Source organism: Mustela lutreola, chromosome 10 (genome assembly GCF_030435805.1).
Source record: "Mustela lutreola isolate mMusLut2 chromosome 10, mMusLut2.pri, whole genome shotgun sequence".
In the NCBI taxonomy this organism is placed as follows: domain Eukaryota; kingdom Metazoa; phylum Chordata; class Mammalia; order Carnivora; family Mustelidae; genus Mustela; species Mustela lutreola.
The window spans coordinates 4,220,623-4,233,191 of record NC_081299.1 but is presented as its reverse complement, the minus strand read 5'-3'; the positions used below and the strand labels follow the sequence as shown (position 1 = coordinate 4,233,191).

The following is a 12,569-nucleotide window of genomic DNA, read 5'->3' as shown; positions in this document are numbered from 1 at the left end:
GAGCTGGGCCCGCAGGGCGTGCGAGCCAGCAGGCCAGCCCGAGGTCCGTGGTGCTGCTGGGGTTTTTGTGTGTGTGTTTGGTTGGTTGGTTGTTTGTTTGAAAATAATAACATACAAAACTGGTGGAACAAAGTTTTGTGTATCCAAGTGGCGTCTTTATGGAAAGCAGCTCCCAGTGGCTTTCCGCAAAGCTGTGGCCGAGGACGTGAGAAAAGGGTTTCCAGCCACACGCGGGGCAGCAGCACTGGTCCCACGGCTCCCCAAAGCCAAGGAGACCTCCCAGACAGTAAGCAGCACAGGCAGGTCCCCGAGACCCTTCCCTGCAGTCGAGCTGCCCACACTCTTGCTGGGTGACAGTCAGGGGACACTCGCTGTCAGGGAGAGGGCGGCCACCTGACCACACTGAGGCAGCTGGGTTCCCTGCATGGCTTAGGACATAGGATTGTTCCAGACTGCCTTGTGCAGGGGCCTAGGCTTTTTTTTTATCCTCTCCAGACAACAGCGCTGTGAACACCAGTCACTGGGCTCTTGTGGCAGCGACAAGATGACTCCCTTTGACTCTGTCAAGTCCCCAGAGGAGTTTGAGTCCTCCTAGCAACGTGCCTGAGTCTGGGAGCTACTTCTCAGTCCCATGTACCGTATCTCTGTCCTTTGGTTTGTTAGGGAAGCGCGTTCTGAGTCCATGTCCCAGCCCTGCGGCAAATGGGGCACGTCAGTCAGTCAGAAGTACCAGATGTGCGAGTGGCTAACCGAATGCGGCCCCGTGTTCCCGTTCAGTGTGCTGGGTAAGCGGGGCTCGGCCTCCATCAGCGTGACCAGGGTGTCCTGGCAGGTGGCCTGAGCGTCTCCTAAAGGAAAAGAACAGACGCTGGCGTACATCTGGGAGGTGCGATAATACGAACTTCTGATCAAATATATTCCAGAAAGTGGATTTTTTAAAGACTCCCACAGCAGTTAGGGGACTGTATATTCAGAACACTGCCGTCTATTTGAAGCCTGCATTTCAGAGTATATTTATAAATGCCCACACCTCTCCTTTCTACCCGCCTCCCTGCAACAGATGATGGCGTCAGTGGTGGCGAGCGGCTTTTGGTCACAGGCTGGTGGAGAATTGAAACACCGGCCAAACCGACTCGGGGCAGGTGACGTAGTCGGGGGCACTAAAGATCTCAGGGGCGCCTAAACCATGCTCATGGGGGACCTTCGCAGAGCCAGCGGTCAGGGCCGCACACTGGGGGGATGCTGGGTTGGAGGGGTCGGCGCTGGCAGATGGAGCGAGGGCTGCGGAGATGGGGTGGGAGCCCGGCGGGAGCGTGCTGTTGCTCTGCTGTCTTTGCTGCGCTGGCTGCAGCTCTGCCACATTCAGAGCAACGAAGGGGAAAGACGAAGGGGAATGACACTGTCACAGTAGCCTGAGCCTCTGTGTCCTGCAATAAAATCGGCCATCTGGGTGTGCGCAGTGATTGCTTATTGGGATTCTGTGGAAATGTGTCTCCGGGCCATGTTTCTGTGGAATGAGGGAGCACAGCTGTGACCGTTTCACACAAGCGTGCAAGTTATTGTAAAATTCCTAATACTGCACTACTTGCTTAAACCGCTTCCAAATAAGACGTTTTCTAACCAGAAATAGGGAGTAATAACCAGATGTGGGCTATGCAGCATTTCAGGGAGAGGTTTTGAGCTGGGTCTTTTATTCCATTTCTGAAGGTTTTGCTTTTCATAGTGGAAGGGTTTGGAATATTCTCATCCTAAGAAGACAGGGCGATCTCCTCTGTTAAGAAAACCACAGAGGAAGGACACTGCCGATGACCATCAGGCTGAGCACTGACCTGTCCCAAGAGACTGGCAGGCAGGTTCCATTTTTGGTACTGCCGTCTGAATCTTGGACGGGCATTTCTCTCTGTTGTTACAGAAAGAGTTTGTTGGGCAGGGATTTTTGAGTAGGATGTATGTACCAAGAACAGGCAGAGAGGTCAGGTGAGAAAAGTCACAGATTGGAATTCCTGACTCTGATACAGTGATGCGGGACCCAGAGCAAAGCATGTGACCTATGCTTTGTTTTCTTGTCTGTAAAATGAAGCCATCTGGGGGCGCCTAGGTGGCTCAGTCGGTTGAGTTGTCAGCCTCTTGTTTTCGGCTCATGTCATGATCTCAGGGTCGTGGGATCGGGCCCTGTGTCAGTCTCCACACTCGGCGGAGTCTGCTTGTCCCTTTCCCTCACCCTCTGCACCTCCCCGCAGTCGGTCTCTGTCTCTCTCTCTTTCTCTCTCTCTCAGATAAATAAAATCTTTAAAAAAAAAAAAAAAAAAAATGACACTGTCTGGCTTTCCTGTCATACAAGCTGGGAAATGATTTAACCTTTTTTTTTTTTTTTTTTTTTAAGATTTTATTTATTTATTTGTCAGAGAGAGGGAACAAGCAAGCAGAGAGGCAGGCAGAGGCAGAGAGAGAAGCAGGCTCCCCGCTGAGCAGGGAGCCCAATGCAGGACTCCATCCCAGGACACTCATGACCTGAGCTGAAGGCCGCTGCTTAACCGACTGAGCCACCCAGGTGTCCTGGGAAATGATTTTAAAAATAGGAAATAGGAGTTAATTTATTAGAGACGGACAAGCCTGCTAAAGAAATGCATAGTGGTACCTATCAGGTACTAGTGAGGTTAAGAACTCAATTTCATTTTCGTTTTGCCTCCAGCACTGCATGGGAAACGCTTGGTTTGGTCAGGCAGTTCTGGGCCCTTGGTGGTTGGGTCTGGATGGGGTCTGGCAACTGGGATTTCAAAATGGCCCTCTGACAACACCATCAGCCTTCTGCTGCGGCCTTGGCCCAGTGGTGTCAGCGTGCCCAGCTACCTGTGAGTCCTGGCTTGTCTGACTGAGCTTGGGAAAGCACTGTGGGGCTCAGAAGTGGTGAGCGCAGCCCCCAGCTCCGGTGTGCGAGCCGGCAGCGGAACGCATACAGACACGCTTATGAGCAGATGCCGGAGACAGTGTGGTGGAGCCTTCCACTTGGAGTCAGGAGCCCTGCACAGGGATTCAGAGTCCTCCCTCCCATCCTGGGCCCTGGGTCAGGCTGCTTCTCCTGTCTTAGCTCAGTTTCCCCTTGTGTGCAATGGAAGCTTTGCCCGGAAACCCACTTCTTGGGGTCAGAAGACCCCACAGTCCTTAGTTTCCTCACTTCTGTTTTCTGTGTTTGCTGCATGAGAGGAAAGTCCTCTGTGTCCCCTGCCGGAGACCCCCAGGCTCAGGTTGGTGGCATCCAAGGACCTCCCGGGCCCTGGCACTGAGCAGCTCTGGGAGGGTGTTCACAGCCAGGCCAGACGGCGAGGCTCGTCCCCATCGAGAGCGCCACGTGTGACTGGACTGTCGCTGCACTGCCCCGGCCACCCTCCCTCCCTCCATCCTCCGGATCTCTGTTTTGTGGCTCAGTCCGTCCACAGGGCTTGCCTTTTAAAGACTTAGGATCCCACGATAGGTTTGTTCCGTGTTGCATTCACTTGAGATTGGTTCCCTTGATTCTTTCCTTTGTTAATGCCCGGAAGCCGTCCCTCCCTGCCACGGCGGCCACTCTGGGGTCGGCCAGTGGACGTTACTGCCGCCTTCTGGGGACTTTGTTCCCATTCCGTGCAGAGCAGAGCACTAAGTCACGAGCTGTTGGGGAGCTGTTGGGGGGCCGCTGCCGTCTGCCTCCGGGGGTAGGCTGGCCGCCTGCCGATCCCGTTACGGAGCAGTTCAGGGGGCTCGCTGCATCCTGTCCGTTTCCTTTTCGCCGTTCAGAGGTCCACGTAAGCTCCCTGGCAAGACCTCCTCTCTGATTTCAGAAAGGCCGGCTTATCGGCCTGGTTCCTGTGATAGCTTAAAAATAGGATTCAGCTTTATCGGGAAAAGAATTTAAATAACGTATCAAGGAAGACATGTAACAGTAAAAATATTTTTAAATCCCAAAACGTTTTCATAAAGATGCAGGATTACATTACTCAATTATTTTTAAAGGGTTTTTAAAAAGCTATGTCTCGGCTGCCGCGGCTGATGGTCGTAGGCATTCGAATGAGCCCGTGGCTATGACTTCAGTCTGTTCAGGGGAAATGGCTCTGATGTCATAAACCGGCTCGGCTTTGCTGACAGGAAAATTGTGCCGAAGGAAAGCTCTTTGGACCCATATGTTTGTTGTGTTCGATGGCAGGAGGGGACGATTTAGCGTTTGCACAAATAGGCAGCCACCGCAGGGGAAGAGACTGGGAAGTTGTTGTAGAAGATGGGACCGAGTGAGGAGACAGAGCCTTTGCGGGAGGCACGAGGCTGTTCTCCCCCATCCTGTTGGCGTCACCGCTCCGAATCAAGGTGTCCAAGTGGGAGACTGGGGGTGAGGGGACACAGGGGTGGGGGCATCCTCGGGGGGTGAGGGGACACGGGGGTGGGGGCATCCTTGGAAGCTCCGGTGAGTCTGCGTTTGATCCTCGCTGAGCTCAGGCAACACAGGTTCCGACTCTGATCTCCCAGCGACTCTGTGGACACGACCTCAAGAGCCACCCTGGGCCCAGCAGCCGGAAAGCGGCTACACGTTGCTCTTACGGCACTTGCCTCCTGGGGGAAGTTTCAGTCAGTCATTGAGAATGCATTTGACAGAAATTTCTCCCTTTATCCTTATGGCCAGATAAAATACAAACATGAAAATAATTCAGAACGGAGCATTCCTGATTCTCCTCAAAGAGGGTTGATGAATGCACCATCTCCAGCCTGGTGAGAAGCTTCTCGTCGTGGGAGAAGGGCTGTCACGTGGCATGCTCAGAATTTCTGTGAATGATGTCAGTGAAGATGTGTCTGTCATATTCTCCGGCAACCCAAGGCTGGAGGACAAAACCACGGTTCTAGAATATCGCAGTGAACTAGAGTGGAAAGGTGACCCGGGCTAGCCCAGAGAAGGGGAGCCGGGGAGAAACGGTTCTGCACCGCCTGGGCTTACTAATATCAACAGCAGTTTAGAGCAGTGGTGGGTTGGGGGTGGGTAAGCTAAAGGTGACTCGGGTTCACAAGGCGGTGTAGACTGGGGGCCCGTACTGAACCAGGCCCTGCTCCAGATGTGGGCGTGCAGCAGAGAACGGCAGACAAGCCCCTGCCCTCTGGGATTCGAGTTGAGAGAGACAGATACTACACCACGGACGCGACACGTAAATGATGGACTGTGTTAGGAGGCGATGTTGCCGACGCGGGGAGGTGGGACAAGGTAGGGGGGAGGACTGCGGTCTTAAATGGGGAGCTCGGGCTTGCTGAGCAGGCGACACTGAAACTAAGAGGAGAGAGGAGCTACTATGGGCGTATCTGGGAAGAACCTTCTGGATGGAGGGAGGAGCCAGTTCAAAGGGATAAGGTGGGTCTGGTACGTTGGAGGCGAGTGTGTGCAGCAGTGGTGGAGGGAGTTAGACCTCTCTGAGGTCAGAGAGGCACAGCTTCCCCCTCCCTGTGGAGAAGCAGCAACTGGTCTTAATTTGTGGTAGGTGCGGAGAACAGAACCAACAGCTCGAAGACGATTTTGGCTTGGTGCGAGGAACAAGGCGGGCTGCTGGGGACTGAAGGAAACCACACTTTTCTCCACCATCTCATCCTGAACACAGAGCAGCAAGGACCTACATCTTCCAGGGGGGTGGGGGGGGTGGGGGAGTTATATAATTAAGATAAAAATAAGTTTGCCCGGCTGTTCACAGAGTCCGTGTGGGAGTGGATTCCCGGCCGGCAGGTGGTGCTCCCATCCGGGCTGGGTGGAGTTCTCTGATGACCTCTGGGTTGGGGTGGGGGGGTCTCTCTCACTCCAGGCCCTCCCTGCCTGTGAGTAATGGTGTCATTTGGTTATGTGGCTCTTCCCAGGGAGGAAATTTTTGACACTTACAGGCACAAGAAGTCTACTGATTGTTAAATATGCATAAGGCCTTTTTGAGATTTTAATCACTTTAAAGATTTTTTTATTTATTGGAGAGCATGAGTCGGGGGAGCAGCAGAGGGAGAAGCAGACTCCCTGCTGACCAGGGAGCCCGAGGCGGGCATCCATCCCAGGACCCCGTGATCATGACCTGAGCCAAAGGAGACACTTAACCCACTGAGTCACCCAGGCGCCCCAAGATTTTAATCGTTTTTAAGGAGACTCTAGTTTTGAAGTCTGAGGTATGGGAACATTTTTCTCAGTCTTTTTGTGGTCTAAGTAATATGCATAAATAGTGGAGAAAGTCAGTTACTCGACCTACTACAAAAACAACCTCTCGCCGCTCCCCGCTGGTCTGTCCAGGCCTCGCTGCTGCCCCTGCCCCAGAGGCACCCGAGGGAGACACTGCGAGAGAAGGAACACAAGCAGGGGGAGTGGGAGAGGGGGAAGCAGGCTTCCCGCAGAGCAGGGAGCCCGACGCAGGGCTCGATCCCAGGACTCCGGGATCATGACCTGAGCCACCCAGGTGCCCCTGCTCTTAGGTCTTCTGTCTCTCACCCATCCTTTTGGCATCCTCTGAGGCCCTGCTTCGTCCTCCCCCCTCCCACTCCAGTCTGGACCCCCGCTCTCTGGCCTGCTGTACGGCTGGGGCCCCACGACTCTCCTCATCGGCTTCCTAGGAATGTGTTTCTGTTCGCTTCGGCAACACCTTGTTCCCCAGGAGCAGCCACAGGGGGCACTGCCAGGCCCGGGAGCCCGGAACAGCACCTCCCTCCCCTCGGTGGGCTCCCTCTATCCCTTCCTGTGGAGAAAACCCATCTTCTAGCAGCTTCATTAATGGAAATCCTGGAAGTCAAATTTCTTGGTTCTTTTCTCCCCCATTTTATTGTCTCTTGAAAGAGAAAATAATAACGTAAGTTATACATATACATAACTTATACATACACATGCGTACGGCGGATCACGTGTGACATCTGAGCCCTGACAGCGGTCAGGGACGTGGAGGTACACCCCGCCTGACCCCGGGACAAGAGTCCTGCCACACTGGGTGTCTGCCTCCGCGGCCCCTCCTTTCCCATCTCCAGGCCGCAAAGAAACACCAGCCAAAGGGGGTCATCCTTCTGTTGCCTTTTAAACTTTGTCACAAATTGGATACGTGCTTGAGTGATCCGCTGTTTGGTTTTTATTGTTCTCAAGCTTCACAGAAGTGGTCCATGCTCTAGGTGGGCCTCTGGGACTTGTTTTCTACCCACACCTCCTACCCGTGCAGACGTCTGTGCGTTTCGCGAAGTCGTGACTCAGTCATTTTCGCTGCCGTCCGCAGTGTATGCCTTCCCCTGCGAGTGGGTGTCTGGTCTCCGGGTTTCTGTGTCCACGAGCTCCTCCGTCTGAGCTCGAGGGGTCCCGGGATGTGTAGAAGTTCAGCTGGGGGAGATGGTGCCGCGGCGTTTTCCGGAGGTGAAAGCGGCCTTCCCCTAACTCAAAATGTCTTGATTGGATCTTCAGACCTACCTAAGCGTAAAGCTCGTGTCTGGGTCTTTGTCACAGTGTGTGTATAGATAGACACGCACATGGTAGGAAGTGTGTCTCCGCGTTCAGTGAGAGCTCTGTGTTTAATGTTAGAAATGGCTGCTCTTGATCTGTTTTAGACTTAAAAAAACAACAGGGTTTTTGTGTGTGTGTGTGTGTGTTTTTCCAACCTACAATTCAGCAGGATATGAAGCTCCAGTTTGGAAGTCATCTTTCCTCTGAACTTGGAAGACCTCATTCCAGTGTCTTCTAGCTTCCGGGACTGGTGTTGAGAAGACCCGTTCCTGTTCTCGTTCTCGTGTGGGGTGGTCTTCTCCCCCTTTGGAAGCCTGTAGGGTTTTCCTGTCTGGGCTGGTGCAGCTGCGTGTGGGAGGCCTTGGGTGAGCTGCTCAGTGGAGTCGGGCGCACAGCGGATGCACGCGCGGGCGCACAGCCATGCCGCAGCCCTGGCGCGTTTTCTCACGCTCACTCTTCCGAACTCCGCTCTGCTTCTGTCCGCACCTTCCATTTCACACATCGGGCTCTCTGGACGCATCGTCTCACTGGCTCATGTTTTCCTCTCTGTTTTGCATATTTTTGAGTAGTTCTACTTGTTAAGAAAGTTTCTTTTTCTAGGTGGTTTTCCTGCCTTCCTATCAGCGTGAAAAATCCTGCCGTATTTTTTAATATCCAAGAACTTTCTTCAGTTTGTTGTTTTCCATATTCTTGCGGAGGTACAAGGAAGGGCTTTGGTTCTTGAGCCGTGTCGAGAGGTGCCCTGTGTCCCCGTCCCGTCTCTGACACCCCCCAGCTGTGTGGCCTCGGGCAAGACTCGTGGCCTCTGTTCTTGGTGTCTTCATCTGTGAAATGGAGACAGTAACAGTACCCACCTCGTTATTAATGGAAAGATTCAATGGAGTAATGCATGTCGAATACTTCAGAGTGTCCCCAGCACTTACTAAGCGTTCATAAATGCTGGTTTCTATGATTAATGCAGTCTCTTTGCTTTTACTGAGCGTATTACTTAGTCATTTCCTGCCATTTTCTCTGGCATTTGTATCCTCTGCTTCTTTCGGTTCTTTTTGATCTTTACTTGGTTTTAGACTTCCGTGTTGGAGGTTTTCCTCCAATGTCTGCTAATCTCTGGCCGGCTGCCCGTGAGGCGGTGCAGCGCCGGGGACAGTCATAGACTTGGCAGGGCTTGACACCGATAACCTTCACTCTGGGCTGTTTGGAAGGAGACGCCCATCCCCCGCACACACACAAAGGTTAGTGTTGAAAGGCTTTTTCTACCTACCAGCTGGTACTTCTCTGGAGAGGAGACCCCCAGTCTCTCACCTGGCTGCCGGCAGTCTTGTCACTGAGAGGGCGGGAAGTCGGGAGCTGACCATTCCGTGTGAGTCTCACTTCACCTCGTTCCTTGCTTCCAGGACCTGCCCCCCCAATTCCACCCCACTCACCTCCACTGGACCTGGCATGCCTTCCTGTGATTTCTTCAGAGAGCAAGCCTCTGTTACTTCTCTCCTTTGAGCCGGCAACTGGTCCCTCCGGTTCCGGAGCCAGCAGAAGCCCCGTATCTTCCTCTGCTCAGTCAATGACCACCTCCATTCTTTTCCAGTTTCTAATAAGGCTTGGTTAGCATCTCTTATCCTGTCGCTCTTGGTGTTGCTTGAATGTCATTTTGGGAGGGAGGAGGGTTTCAGGAGAACAATCCTATTGGTTTAACCAAAAATCCAAATTTACTTATTGGAGATAATTGCACCAGAAGACTGATGTTTGTCCATAATCATGGAGATGGAGGAACAAAAAGCGGCCACAACTCTGCAGATGCAGTGTCTTCGAGTTAAAAGACTGTTGGGGGTGGGGGGCGCCTGGGTGGCTTCATCGGCTAAGTGTCTGACTCTAGATTTTGGCTTAGGTCATGATTTCGGGGTTGTGAGATCGAGTCCGTTGTCAGGCTCTATGATCTGTGCAGTGTGCTTGAGATATTCTCTCTCCCTCTCCTTCTGCCTCTCTGTGTCTGTCTGTCTGTCTCTCTCTCTCTCTCTCTCTCTCTCCCAGACAAAATCTTTAAAAGCCTGTCGACTTGGAGAGCAGACCTGGGGTCACCAGGGGTTGGGGAGAAGGGAGGGGAGGAGAGTGGAGGAACCCAGCTCTAAATGGGCAGCACAAGGATCCCTGTGGCGGTGGAAGTGTTCCATATGCTGGCTCCTTCTGGAGGCATGAACCCACGTAGGTGATCAGGTTGTATAGAGTTAAATGCACATGCCACAAATGAAAAAGTAAATAAAACTGAGGAAATCTAAACAAGAAGGTTGGATTGTATCAATGTCAGTATCCTGGTCATGATATTGTACTGTAGTTTTGCAAGACGTAGCCATTGAAAGAAATGTGATGCATCAGATCTCTATTTATTTCTTACAACTGCATGTGAATCTATAATTATCTTGGTAAAATTTTCAGTTAAAAAAAACAGGGTGGCTCAGTTGGTTAAGCGTCTGCCTCCGGCTCAGGTCATGATCTCCGGGCCCCAGGATGGAGCCCTACATCGGGCTCTCTGCTCAGCGGGGAGTCCACCTCTCCCTCTGCCCCTCCCCCACTGGTGCTTGTGTGCACACATGCATCTCTCAAATATATACATAAAATATTTTTTTAAAAAGTGCAGATTCTGGTGCCTGGGTGGCTCAGTGGGTTAAAGCCTCTGCATTCGGCTCAGGTCATGGTCTCAGGGTCCTGGGATCGAGTCCCACATTGGGCTCTCTGCTCAGCAGGGAGCCTGCTTCCCTCTCTCTCTCTGCCTGCCTCTCTGCCTACTTGTGATCTCTCTCTGTCAAATAAATAAATAAAATCTTTAAAAAAAAAAAACAAAACACAACACACAAGATTTAAAAAAAAAGAAAGTACAGATTCTCAGGGCAGCTGAAGGGGAGTCTCGGGCTACTACCTGGGAATGTGTATTTGAACAAGCTCGGGAGGGAATTCAGATGGTGGCTGGATGGGAACTGTCAGAGGAGTCTGCCAGTGGTGCTATTTTTATGTAACGGTTAAAGAAAAAAGAGTTGACTTACGAGTAGTTTGTTGGACGCCAGGAAGATGGTGACCTGGTGGGCTTGTAGTTTAGAGGTTGGACCAGGTGCTTCAAAGGGGATCTCTCCAGTTACTGCCGCTAGTGTTCAGCTCCTTAAATCTGTGATTTTTACTGAAGACCTCAAAACCTGAGACACTGATTAAATCATACTCACTTGACAAGTCGTGCTACATTGTTATTACTTACCTCAGTGCTTGAAGACAGTTTGAAACTTTGGGTTTCTGGGTTGTGTGCCCCGGAGTCGAGGTATGCCTCGGAGTCGAGGTACGAGGTACTTTGGCAGGGGGAAGGCAGAAAACTGGCATGTACAAGAGATTGAATCCTCCGGCTCCTACACGGTCACAAATGTCTCAGCTGGCAATCTGTGGCTGTTGTGTGTCCCACTGACAGGTTTTCAGTGCGTCCTGACGGTGTGTAAAGAGCCTCGTACTGTTCTCATCGTTGTTTCATGTGCAAATTGCAGAGTTAAGTACCGTGGGATGAGGGTCCGCCACCTGCAGCCTGCTGTCTGGTTTTCTCCAGCCTCTGAGCTAAGAACCACTTTTATTACATCTTAAATGGTTTTTAAGAAATCAGAAAGGATAAGGGCGCCTGGGTGGCTCAGTGGGTTAAGCCTCTGCCTTTAGTTCAGGTCATGTTCTCAGGGTCCTGGGATCGAGCCCCGCATCAGGCTCTCTGCTCAGCGGGGAGCCTGCTTCTCTGCTTACTTGTGATCTCTTTCTCTCTCTCTCTCTCTCAAATAAATAAATAAAATCTTTTAAAAAGGCGCCTGGATGGCTCAGTGGGTTAAGACCTCTGCCTGGCATTCTGGGATCGAGTCCCGCATTGGGATCTCTGCTCTGCTCTGTGGGGAGCCTGCTTCCCCTCCTCTCCCTGCCTGTCTCTTTGCCTACTTGTGATCTCTGTCAAATAAATTAATAAAATCTTTAAAAATAAATTAATAAAATCTTTCAAAAAATCAGAACGATAATTCATGACACATAAAAATGATATGAAACTGAGATTTCAGTGGTCTTAAATAAAGTTTTACTAGAACACAGCAACACTCATTTAAGTATTACCTGTGGCTTGTTTGTGCTTCCCGTAACAGCACAGGCTTGAGCAGTTTCAACTGTAGTTGCCCACAGAGCCTCAAGTGCTGTCTGGTCCTGGACTGCAAACGTTTGATGACCCCGCTCTACTAAAAAATAAGGGGACATATGCAGGTATTTTCCTCTGTAAACTTTTTTATTTGAAAAAGGGAATTTAGTAGTAAAAGAACACAAGCCTGGCTGCGTTCAGTTAGCAGTTGTTGGGAGAGCTCTGACTCATCGGTCTGTCCAGCCTTAGATCTGTTTCTCCTTTTTCCTTATCTTTTTTTATTTTCTGTCAAAATTCGGATCTGACTTTCCTTCCTCAAAGTTAGGACTTCTCGTATAAAAGCATTTTGCCTTGAAAGTTTCTGAAAGTGAGTTGTAAGTTGTGCCAAACGCCTGGTTAGCTCGTAGAGAAGAAAGCTGTCCAGTTCTGGTGCTGGGGCCAGTCCGTTTTCAAAAGGTTATTCCTTGAGCCGGAAGAACAGCAGAAGGCAGGCATCCAAACATCTCCTTAAAATATTAAAAGCCATGTCCTTGTGAGCTCACAGTGACGCGATCATTCATCTCTGGGACAGTCTGTTTCATGAGCCTTGGCTGGCACTGGAGCCTAACATTCTTTGTGGTGGCTCTCGTGACCTTTCTGGGTTAGTCCTTTTCCATAGACTTGGATCAGCACCAGAGGCTGTTGAGTCTCCAAAGCCACTGGCTGGTTGAAGTATTTGGTTATTTTGGCCTTGTTTAAAGAAACAACAAGATGGTTGAAAAAGTGATGACGTGAGCAATATTTTTTTTTTACTTTTAAAGGCTGTTCTGGGCGCTGGTGAGTCATTTGATTGTCAGTGCAGAGTTAACACAAATATCTATCATTTTAAAAGTTTTCTTTGGGAAAGGAAATAAAACCATATTGAGCATTATTCTGGAAGTTTTAAGCCAATGCAGTTTGGCAAATGATAAACGAGATGTAAATGTTGAAAGGGCTGTGATA

At 51.0% G+C, this 12,569-nt stretch overlaps 1 protein-coding gene across 2 annotated transcripts in view; it reads left to right on the top strand.

Moving 5' to 3' along the window:
* The window catches only part of DNAJC11 (DnaJ heat shock protein family (Hsp40) member C11), a 70,813-nt gene that overhangs the window by 31,877 nt on the left and 26,367 nt on the right, over positions 1 to 12,569 (top strand). The window lies entirely within an intron of this gene.